The sequence below is a fragment of the Cupressus sempervirens genome, chromosome 8, assembly GCF_028749045.1.
Source record: "Cupressus sempervirens isolate cs-2001-9-10 chromosome 8, ASM2874904v1, whole genome shotgun sequence".
Classification (NCBI taxonomy): Eukaryota; Viridiplantae; Streptophyta; class Pinopsida; order Cupressales; family Cupressaceae; genus Cupressus; species Cupressus sempervirens.
The window spans coordinates 45,259,414-45,271,958 of record NC_143125.1 but is presented as its reverse complement, the minus strand read 5'-3'; the positions used below and the strand labels follow the sequence as shown (position 1 = coordinate 45,271,958).

The following is a 12,545-nucleotide window of genomic DNA, read 5'->3' as shown; positions in this document are numbered from 1 at the left end:
ATTGTGCACAAACAATATACTAGCACTTGCACCTTTGAAGGGACACTTGCTATGGAAAATATCTCCTACTTATCAATTTGTTAGGATTTATGACTTTGACATGATAAAATTTAACAACATAATAAATTGCACTGTAGACGATGTCCTTTCAAATAATATAATTAAAATATTAATAATATTAAATATAGTCTCCAATTAAATAAATTAAATTAAAATTATATACAAATACTCACAACCGAATCAAGCGCCAAATAATGACAAGAAAAAGAAAGTTCACACTATTATAATTTTTTTAAGTTATTATAAAATTGTTAATAAAAGCTCATAGACAACGTTGTCAAACATAAAATAAATACCATTATTTTTCAAATTATCAACTTACATGTTGCAAGCTTATTTTTCCTAATGACATCCATACCCAGACAAGAGGTGTTGCCTCTTTACACTACAGTATTAGATGTTGTTTTCTTACAAATATCTATACTAGCCATGACAATATGAATCCAATGCCTCTTACAATATTCTATATTACTTCCTAACAGACAATATATTTATAGCACCCACAACATATCCATCAAGCACTCGAATGTATATTATTTGTCATTTCTTTTTGAAAAAGAAGGACTCCAAACACTCCCCATAATCCAACAACAAAACTTGCCATCCAACTTACATACCAATGCCATGGGATTTCTTCTTCCTCTTCATCTTCTTCTTGGGAAACCAATGGCATACTTGCAGATGAGTTGTGCTCACAACTACATGACCTCTTATCTACCAAAAACCCACATAGACCTATGTTCCTTGAAAAGTAAGTTGAATTGAATGTGGAGAACTGATGCCTTTTTGGGATTCTTCCACAGAGATTGTTGTTGGACATAATGAAGAAACTCAAAAAGGAATGTTGTACCATCTCACCTGGGATTCTTCCATGTAAACTATTATTTGAAAGATCCATTGACTCCAATTTCTTTAGCAAGTGAAAGCTTAAAGGAATCTCTCCTATAAGACTGACAAATTCAAGACATGTAAATGCTTGAGGTTTCCAATTTTTGACAGAATCTCACCTGAGAGCTAATTTGAAGATAGATCAATGGCTGTTATAAGTAATAGAACATAATCTGCATAGGCCAGGTTCAATCTCTTGTTTCTCACATTGACCTCTTCCTTATAATAGTAACGATGGCCATAAATGGACTAACCATTTAGAACATTTGATTCTCTTAGTTTTCCAGCAATAATGGCCTCAAATCTCCTCAGCTATGGTGGGATAGCACCAATCAAATTGTTGTGGGAGATGTCTAAGACATGGAGACTCGAAAGATTGCCCAATGCATGTGGTACCCACCCTTTGACATTTTTGGATCTCAAAACAAGTATCATCAAGTCAGGAAGCTACCCTAACCAAAGAGGTATGTTCCCAGACAAGGAATTATTGGTCACATCTAAAATCTACAATGTCAAGCCAATTTTGAAGACTAGATGGTAAGTTACCCTCAACCATATTGTCACTGAGATGAAGCATTTCAAGTTGGCATAGGCTTCCAATCTTGGATGGAATCTCTCCACTCAATTTATTGGTTGCCAGATTTAGTCTTTTCAAAGCTATGTAGTTTGTGATGCTAGATGGTATTTCAACCTCAAATTTGTTCCTTGATAGATCCAAATCCCATAGCATTTGCAGAAGACCAATGGATGTAGGAATATCACCTCTTAAATCATTTTGAGAGTATAACAAGAACTGAATGTCAAGAAATAGGGAACCAATCTATACAAGGATAAAAACTAGTGAATCTATTGTGGGATAGGTCCAATATGTCCAAATTTAATGCACACACAAAGGGAATAGGAAGAGAACCTATCAACATATTTTTTGTAACGCCCTGCTCGGGAACCCAAGAGAAAAAAAACCTAACATGTAACAAAGTTTACTGAACTATTTAAAAAATAAAAATTAAACAACATCAAAGTAACAATGCGGAAGCAATATACACATTCACAGCAATTACACATAAGCAATTACAATACAGATTTCATTGCTCAAGGGTTCCTTCACATTAAGTCACATGTAAGAAGTTATATTAATTAGCTTAAGCTCAAGGACAATGTCTCGTGATCATAAAGAACTAACATATACCTAATCACATAAGAAAATGCATAAGTATAACTCATACAATAAAAGTACATCCAATAAATAACATCTACTACACATGTCGCAAGGTATGTGAGAATAGATATAATACATTAGAATACATGATAACATATATACATCAACTGAAAAGAAGTCTTTGAGATAAAAAATAAGAATGATAAAGTTACATCTCCTACAACAAACATCCAACAGTTCGCAATATGAGGGGACCCATATGGTAAGAAGACACTACCTCTCGACCGCATGGTTACCTAATCAGGCTTCCACTCCCACCATGCAGGGAAGATAATGAACAATCCACAAATGGCTAATCAAACATAAAGCATTCCTAGGATAGGAATCCTAAAAGCCAAAACTACCTCAAAGGTAACACATACTGCTCAAGAAGATAAGATAATCCAAAATGAAAGAACACTCAATCCAATACCAACACCACATAACCAAACATCATACATGAACCAAGTATAAATTGAATACCAAGATCATAAGATAAAGTCAATGAAAGATATCCACCTCAAGACAGAAGCCACATGTCACAAGTACATCAACCATAAATCACCAATCACCATCAATGAAAGTGAATAACCACATTGAATACATCAACAATAAGTACACCACTAGAGGTACAAACAAAATCTACAAAGGAGACTTAGGCTACATACTAAGGAGTGTCATCACATGGTCAAACTACTTGAGTTACCCTAGACTGATCTCTCAATAGACCCCGAACCCTCAAGTGTTGAGTTACCCTGGACTGGGTACTCTAAACCTCGGACCCTCAATGTGACACATGCAGAACCAAAAAATCCTCTCAAGAAGACAAGGAAAACCAGTTATACTTTCATCCCATTCCCATCCTTAGTCTATAAAAACACTCAATGCATGGACGGGATAAATATCTCTAACTTATCTTTTTAGTGTGTTTCCCCAAAATATTAATTACTAAATTATCACTTATTACATAACTTAATAGGTTACCCTAGCACTGACCACTTTAGGTCTCGAACCCCTACTACAAGCCACTCCCAAAGACATGTACCTACACAACCTCTCCTAAGCACATAAAACATTGTTGTGTCCCATATCACAACACCATAAAGATCAAACTTGGTTCCTTAATAGGAAACCATAAAATAATTTGGTTCTCAAAACCCAAGTCAAATGTTCAACAACATAAAACTCATAAAACATAAGTATCAATTTTGAATCATAAAAAAAATAATGACCTCTAGTCAAATAACCATCATGAAAGAAATATCAAAAGCCTCCTCTGGTGCATATCCTAGTTGGGTCAACTAACACTCCACATAAAGACATCATGAAACGGAAACCACAAAACTTAAAATAAAACACACAAGAAAATGAAGATTCTCATTCATATGAGTTAAATTCATTTGTTTCCAAATGTTCGATTTCAGATATATGACATCATTTCATAACTTGGATTACAAATATATCAATTATAATTGCTTACTTGATTTCATTTCACATGTTGTTAATGATGTCTTGATAATTCCTAGTTAGTAAATGTGGTTTCTTTCATAGCAGTGTTAACATGATGTCTTTAATGATGACTATGTTATATTGATAGAGATGCATTATTATATCTACGCATTTGATGAGTTGGCTCATGATTTACTATGGTACTTACCCCATACTTGCATGTGTATGGTGCACGTGTCTATTTTATCTTCTATCTGACGTGTTTGATGTGGTTAAGGGAGGGAATCGTAGCCACTTTCTAGTCGAGATCTACACAATGTACTACTCCTTGCCATTGCTTGTTTAGTTTAGATATATTTATATACATGTACATGCTCATCACCCAAATATATCTAAGAATAGTAACTTATATCAAAGGTGGAAGGGAGTTCACCTTGCAAGTTATTGCTAGCCAGGTTAAGTTTTGCCAAAGTTGAAATGCTCCCCAGCCAAGTTGGAATATTTCCAAAAATGCCGTTGTTGGAGAGATCCAAAAACCTCAATCTATATTGTGTTGAAAGGAATGCAGGAATGAGACCCCCAATATTACAAGAGTCCAAGACCAAATTATCAAACTAAATTAAAGTAATCCAATTGGGCTCAATCTGAACAGTCAATCTATAGTCGAAAAGTCGGACCTCAACAAGCTTGGTAGCCTTTTCAAAAAAGTGAAGAGAAATGTAGCCTTCTAAATGGTTGCTAGCAAGATTTACTTTGAAAATTCGACTAAGATGTGCAAGAGAATTGGGAATGGTGCCATTAAGCTAATTGTGGTCTAGAAAGAGCACTTTCAAAGTGGAAATCCCACCCAACTCAGAAGGCACATTGCCGGTCAACTGGTTATAAGAGAGCCTAAGATAGTTCAAGGATGAAAGCAAACCAATTGAAGCTGGAATTTGTCCATTCAATGGGTTGTTAGCGATGCTAAGGTATTGAAGTGCAGAAATATTTCCAATGCAAGGTAGCAAACTTCCTATAACATTGGAATGCAACAGAGAAAATCTGTTGAGCAGGGGTGATGACTCACATAACAATATGTCCTTGATATTTCTAGTTATTTTGTTGTTGGCCAACATTAGGTCTTTGAGATGAGGCAAGTGGGAAAGACCTGTAGGGAATGGCCCTGCCAGGTCATAGTGGTCAAGCCAAATGGAAACTAGAGCTGTCAAATTTCCCAACCATGTGCGCAACCTGGAACTAGTAAACTGGTTCCAACTAAGTTGGAGATGGGAGAGGGAGGTAAGGTTTTGTAGGGCATTAGGGATGTGGCCGGATAGAATATAGTCTTTGAGGTTGAGGTTGTGGAGATTTATGAGGTGAGAAAGTGGAGCTTCCAATTGCTCCCCCGTCATATTCAGTTGGATCCCTTGAAGTGACAAATGCTTCAACCCCCACACATTCTTTGTCCAATCCAAATTGAGGCTCTCCAAAAGTCCACAATAATAACTAGAATAGAAAAACTCACCCTCATCGTAATTCCTGCTGGAAAGATCCATGACTTGTAGTTGGGAAAGATTTCCCAGACGCCACTGAATACTGTTGTCCAGATCAGCACCAGCACAAGACAAGTTGAGGTAAGTCAAGTTGTGAAGGGAGGAAATATGCTTCAAATTTTGCCCTTCAAAGTAATTGAATCTGAGATTGAGATGCTTCAGTCGGTGTAGATCAAAAAGCTCTGAATGTCCAAGACCAGGAAAACACATTAAATAATAGTTTAAGGAAGAAGAACATGTTAAAGAAAAATAGAAATGATGTGAAGTAGAAGTGTATCCACCTACTGGAATAGGGCCACTCAAGTAGTTGGCTCTTAAATCCAAATGCTCCAGACACTTCGATTTGAAGAGGGCTAGAGAAACTATGCCATTTGGTAGATAATATTTATGGTGGTCTTTTGAAAACTAAGAAAGATAAAGTTTGATGACATGAGATGTCTCTCTGCTGCATTCAATGCCATGCCACTCACAATAATTATGTCCATCCCATGAACTAAACCTAAAGGAAGGATATAACTCATCCTTGAAAACAACAAGGGCATCTCTTTCCTCACTTAAGCACACAACATTGCAATTGATTGTCACCCAAAACCAAGTCAATGCTGTTGAGAAACATGTGTCTCAACCTTGCAATCCTTTCTTGGAAAATTCCAGAATTTGTTTGTGGAAGTTTTCCACTTGTTTATGCATTGGAAAATGGTTAGTGAGTTGTTAAAATGAGTCTTGTCCATAGTAGAATATAGGTAGGTCATTTTTAGAGCCTTGATGACTCATTTTGTGACTGTTATGGGGTTCTAGACTAAGAGACAAAATTGTGGACGGGATTACTATTTTAACTCAAGTTTTTCCATATTGTAAATGTAAATGTCAAAAATGGGTAACATGTGGCATGGTAGTTTTGCCCATGGTTTTGTAAAACCATAAGTGGTTTTCAAGTTGCAAAATCACTATAAAAGGAGGGCTTGGGGAGGTGTTTGTGTAATTGAGTTTAGTTTGCAAGACTGGTGCTAGAAGGAGTCTCTCCAAGTTCGAGTTGTAGTGATGCGCTCCTGTAAAAACTTGCATTGCAAGTGTATTGTAATCATCTTGGTTTGATAATACATTGTGCGAGTTTTGGAGGGTGGGGTTTTTCTCTCGAAAGCATTTCCCCACGGTAATCACTGTGTTGTGTGTTCTTTGTTATTTTGATTATGTTATTATGCATTTCTTGAGATCTTTGCAATAGTTACTTTGATTTGCATAATCGTCCTCTCAAATATTAGCATAGGAAGTGATTCTGTGCACCTTTTCTTCCTTACAAGTGGTATCAGAGCCTGGCCAGTCTTGGTTCTATTTGTTGGGTACAGGGTTTTTTGAGCTAATCAAGGTTTGAGTGGGAGCTTGTGCTGAGCATTTCATTTATGTGTTGCAGGATTGAAAAGATGGCAAGCATGTCAGGGAGAATTGATGTTGAAAATTTTTCTAGCACAAACTTTGAGATGTGGAAGTTGAAGATGGAAGAGCTGTTGACTGATCAGGATCTATGGGATGCAATTGATGAGAACAAGCTGAGACCCACAAATCCAACATTAGCCGCACGATATGATGTGACTGATAGAAAAGCTAAAGGTCTCATCAGATTGTGTCTTGCAAACTCGATTCTGATTAATTTCCATGAAGAACCTACCGCGAAGAAGCTTTGGAAAAAGCTTAGTGAGATCTATCAAACGAAATCACTTGTGAATAAGATTTTCTTGAGGAAGAAGTTGTATTCCTTGAGAATGGAAGAAGGTGGACAAATTTTTGAGCATCTGGAAAGGTTTAATATGTTGGTGACTCAATTGAACTCAGTAGGGGTGCCAATGGATGAAGAAGAAAGGTGTCAAATCTTGTTATGTTCGTTGCCAGACTCATGGGATAGTCTTGTGATGGCTATAGGGAGCACTTCAGTTGTCTTGAAGATGGAGGATGTTTTTGGTTCTCTACTTTCTGAGGAGATGAGAAAGAAGGTCTCTCTGAATACCAAAGAGGCTTTGAGTGTTCACGGAAGATCAAAAGAAAGAGGCAAGAATGAAAAGTAGCATGGCCATTCTAAGTCCAAAAATAAGGGGAGATCGAAATCCCCTAGTAAGTCCAAGGCAATCTTCTAGAATTGCGGCAAACCTAGACACTTCCGAAAGGACTGGAAAGAGGAGAAGAAAAAGAAGAAGAAGAAGAAGCAAGATTCTGATTCTGAGTCTGAGAAGGAAGATGGAGATGCTTTCATTGCAGCCTTGTCCACTCATGCAGGTGAAAATGCATGGTTAATAGATTCAGGTGTATCTTTCCACATGACTCCTAATAGGAACTGGTTTAGTAAGTATGAAAATTTTGATGGTGGTAAGGTGTATTTGGGTGATAATTCAGTACTTGATATTGTTGGTCGTGGAAGTATTCATGTGAAATTTTTTGATGGTAGAATTAGAAGATTTGATGGTGCCTTGCATATCCCTAGACTAGCAAGGAATTTGTTGTCTATTAGTAAGCTAATAGATGCGGGTGTGCATGTATAGTTTTCTGAAGCAGGTGTAAAAATGGTGAGAGGCGCTATGGTAATAGCAAGAGGAAGAGATTGGGTACATTGTACCAACTTGATGCACACACAGTCGAGTGCAATAGTACTTCTGATAAGATTGTGAAAAAGACTACTCAGTCAGAGAAGGAGAGAGTTTCTCTTTCAACAGATGGTCATGGTTTTTGGGTACCCAAGGGTGCTCTGTCTACCGAATCAAAGTTGCCTGCAGAGAAGACTATGTTATGGCACCAGAGACTTGGCCACATAGGTGAGAAGGGCCTATGGACCTTGAAAAATAAGAACCTTGTTGATGGGTTGAATGACTGCAATCTTGAGTTTGATTTTTGTGAGCATTGTATCTATGGTAAACAAAATCGCATTCAGTTTTACTCGAGTTCTCATAAGTCTTCATGTATTTTGGATCTAATTCATTCAGATGTATTTGGTCCAGTCGATGTTCTTTCTATTGGTAGATCAGTTTATTATGTTTCTTTCATTGATGATTTTAGTAGAAGAACATGGGTTTATTTCGTTAGGAGTAAAGTTGAAGTTTTCAATCGTTTCAAAGAATTTAAAGCAATGGTTGAATTGCAGACTGGAAAGAAAATAAAATGCTTTAGAACTAATAATGGTGGTGAATTTTGCTCCAATATTTTTGACACATTTTGTAAATATTGTGGTATTAAAAGAGAGAAGACAACTCTGTATTCTCCACAGCAAAATGGAGTTGCAAAAAGAATGAATAGGACCTTGATGGAGAAGGCTAGGAGTATGCTGAGTGGTGCTGGACTAGAACAAAAGTTCTGGGCTGAAGCTGTAGCCACTACCTGCTATCTGATAAACAGGTCTCCTACATCAGCTCTTGTTGATAAGATGACAATGGAAGCATGGTCGGGCCACAAGCCTTCACTTAGATATCTTAGAGTGTTTGGTTGTGAGGCATATGCTCATGTGCCAAAAGAGAAGCAAACAAAATTGGACAAAAAAGCTGTCAAATGTATCTTCATCAGATATAGTTATGGTGTGAAAGGATACAAGCTTTGGGATCCTGTTGCACAAAAGGTATTTTATTCCAGAAGTGTTATTTTTAGAGAAACTAAGCCTTCTTCTATTATAGTACAGCCAAAACAAATTAAAGAAAAGAAAGAAGTGATTCAACTTCCTGCTACACCTGAGAAAGTTGAATCAAGGCCCTTAGAAAGACGAGATGTTGAAGAGAGCTCTATGAGGTCTGAATCATCAGAGGAATAGGGAGAACCTAATCGTGAACCTGAACCAGATCTTGTTCGAAGATCTACTAGACAAAGGAAACCACCTGAAAGGTATGGGTATTCTCCTGATGATTGGAGGTGCATATTTGCATTGAATGCTAACATTGATGAACCAAGATCTGTAGAAGAGGATCTTGGGATGAATGATTCAGAGTCTTGGAAAATAGCCATGGATGAAGAAATGGTAGCTCTTAAGAGGAATCAAACATGGGACCTTGTACCATTGCCTGAAGGACAGAAGCCTGTTGGTTGTAAATGGGTGTTCAAAAGGAAGATGGGTTCAGATGGAAGCATTGAGAAGTATAAAGCACGTTTGGTTGCAAAAGGTTACTCTCAAGTTGAGGGAGTAGATTATGGTGAGATTTTTTCTCCAGTAGCCAAAATGACATCCATTAGATTTTTGCTTTCTATTGCAGCAGCTTATGATCTAGAGATCGAGCAAATGGATGTGAAAACTGCTTTTCTTCATGGAGATTTGGAGGAAGAAATTTACATGTCACAGCCAGAGCACTATGTGGTGAAAGATAAAAGTTATTTGGTCTGTAAATTGAAGAAATCCTTGTATGGTTTAAAACAGAGTCCTAGGATGTGGTACCAGAAGTTTGATACATATGTGTTGAGTTTGGGATTTGTGCAATCTAAATCTGATCACTGTATATATTTCAAATCTGATGGTGATGGTTTCCTAGTTAATGCCTTGTATGTCGATGACATGTTGTTTATTGGCAAAGGAAAAGGTTTGATTGTAGAGTTAAAATCTCAACTCTCAATAAAGTTTGAAATGAAAGATCTTGGTGCAGCTAGGCACATTCTGGGAATGGAGATTATACGAGATAGACGGAACAGAAAGCTTTGGCTAGGCCAAAGTGAGTATGTTGGTACTATTTTGAAAAGATTCAATATGCAGGATGCAAGACCATTGAGTGTTCCTGTTACTATGGGAACAAAGCTTTCTAGCTCACAGTGTCCTACATCCCCATTGGAGATGGAAGAGATGAGTCGAGTACCATATCAGAGTGTTGTTGGAAGTTTGATGTATGCTATGGTTTGTACAAGACCAGACATTGCCCAAGTAGTGGGAGTACTTTCCCATTATATGTCTAATCCAGGAAGAGCACATTGGGATGCAGTAAAAAGAGTTTTCAAATACTTGCGGGGTACCTCAGAATACTCAATATGTTTTCATGGAATAGGAAGTGAGCATTCCTTGGATATTCGAGGCTATGTGGATTCAGACTGGGCTAATGATGTTGATAGAAGATGATCTACCAGTGCATATGTGTTTACATTATTTGGTGGTGCAATCAGTTGGATGAGTAAGTGACAGGTTGTGGTCGCTTTGTCCACTACTGAGGCAGAGTATATGGCAGCTACTCATGCCTGCAAAGAAGCCATCTGGCTAAAGAGACTGTGTTCAGATATAGAGTTCAAACAGGGTGCAGTGACAATTTATAGTGACAGCCAGAGTGCAATCTGCCTAGCGAAGAACCTGACTTTTCATGCGAGGACCAAGCACATTGATGTACAATATCATTTTGTGAGAGATATGATCGAGGATGGCAAGGTGAAGCTGGAAAAGGTAGAGACTTTGGTGAATGATGCTGATGCATTAACTAAGCCCGTGAGCACAGAGAAATTCAGATGGTGTTTAGAGTCTATGGGCCTCTCGGCCCTTAGCAATTAAGTCCATGATATTTCGGATCCCCTGACTCTTGCAAGGTGTTCGACAAGTGGGAGAATGTTGAAAAACATGTGTCTCAACCTTGCAATCCTTTCTTGGAAAATTTCAGAATTTATTTGTGGAAGTTTTCCACTTGTTTATGCATTGAAAAATGGTTAGTGAGTTGTTAAAATGAGTCTTGTCCATAGTAGAATATAGGTAGGTCATTTTTAGAGCCTTGATGACTCATTTTGTGACTTTTATGGGGGTCTAGACTAAGAGACAAAATTGTGGACGGGATTACTATTTTAACCTAGTTGTTTTTCCATATTGGAAATGTAAATGTCAAAAATTGGTAACATGTGGCATGGTAGTTTTGCCCATGGTTTTGTAAAACCATAAGTGGTTTTCAGGTTACAAAATCACTATAAAAGGAGGGCTTGGGGAGGTGTTTGTGTAATTGAGTTTAGTTTGCAAGACTGGTGCTAGAAGGAGTCTCTCCAAGTTTGAGTTGTAGTGATGCGCTCCTGTAAGAACTTGCATTGCAAGTGTATTGTAATCATCTTGGTTTGGTAATACATTGTGCGAGTTTTGGAGGGTGGGGTTTTTCTCCCGGAAGGGTTTCCCCATGGTAATCACTGTGTTGTGTGTTCTTTGTTATTTTGATTATGTTATTATGCATTTCTTGAGATCTTTGCAATAGTTACTTTGATTTGCATAATCGTCCTCTCAAAGATTAGCGTAGGAAGCGATTCCGCGCACCTTTGCTTCCTTACAAATGGAATGAAAAAACACAAGTCCTCCAAGTATCTCTCCATCCTAAAAGGACAATTAACATACTTTTATATATATTAATTATAAAGAGTTCACAAAAACTAATTTACAATGAAAGCAAGAGGCTAAGCCTCACACCGAAAGAGTATGAATAAACAGTTACATTAAGAGTAACAAAATAAAATAAAATACTTAGAATTGATCTAATCTTTAATATATCCCGTGTTGAATTTGAACGAAAGATTTGCTAAATATAACATAGGTTTACACACTTCCTCTTGAAATCAATAAGAAGAATAATGTCTATGGTTTTCATTATAGGAAGTAGGAAAGGATCCCAATTTATTACAGTTCAATAAAATTCACCAACAAAACCCAAAACAGGACTTGAAAAGCAAGCTCTCAGACACAAATGATACAACTAACAAAATAACTAAACAGTCATAGTAACTAGACTAAGCAATAAAACAGAACTCCAATTGAAATAGCAATAAAATAGAATTTCACAAATTCAAAAAGCTACTTCTAAAATAATAGATCAATATCATCATACCGCTAAGAACAGCACTAAAGGGTATCTGGAAAACACAGCAGAGTAACTAATATACTCACCATGATTTTAAATAGGCTTAACCAAAACTGCTTGTAAACCCAGGATTAGTTAAAAGGAAAAAGGTTAACCATATATATGTCATGAACACATAATCACCTTAAGAGTACAGTTACATCCTTATAACTTTAAACACCCTTAGATCCATGCTTATCTATTTAACATAAATAGATTAGATGGAACCTTCAAGACCTCAAATGATTTACTGGCTGAAACCACATGGAGGAACATACTCAGAATACATAAAACTTGTTTCTGAAATCAACAAAATAGCAAAAGAAAACCAAAATATATTTCTTACTTGAAGTTGAACTGAATCTAAAGATTTGAGGAGGATAGGAGGAGGCATATCATGGTAATGAGATTATGTAGGCATATATGTAACCTGGAAACCAAAACTATTCCATGTTAATGGAAACCCAGGCTGGAAAGTGGGTGGAAGATGGCATCCTACCCCAAAGCAGATGAAAAGAAATTAAAGATGCGATGTGCACAGACAATGTCTACCATTTTTTAAGATTAAATGGAAAGAGAAGATGATGCACGAGAGAGTCATTAATCCAAGTATTA

At 37.0% G+C, this 12,545-nt stretch overlaps 1 pseudogene; it reads right to left on the bottom strand.

Moving 5' to 3' along the window:
* Window positions 1-528: 528 nt before the first annotated feature.
* Window positions 529-11,409, bottom strand: LOC149541522 (uncharacterized; annotated as a pseudogene).
* Window positions 11,410-12,545: the final 1,136 nt, after the last annotated feature.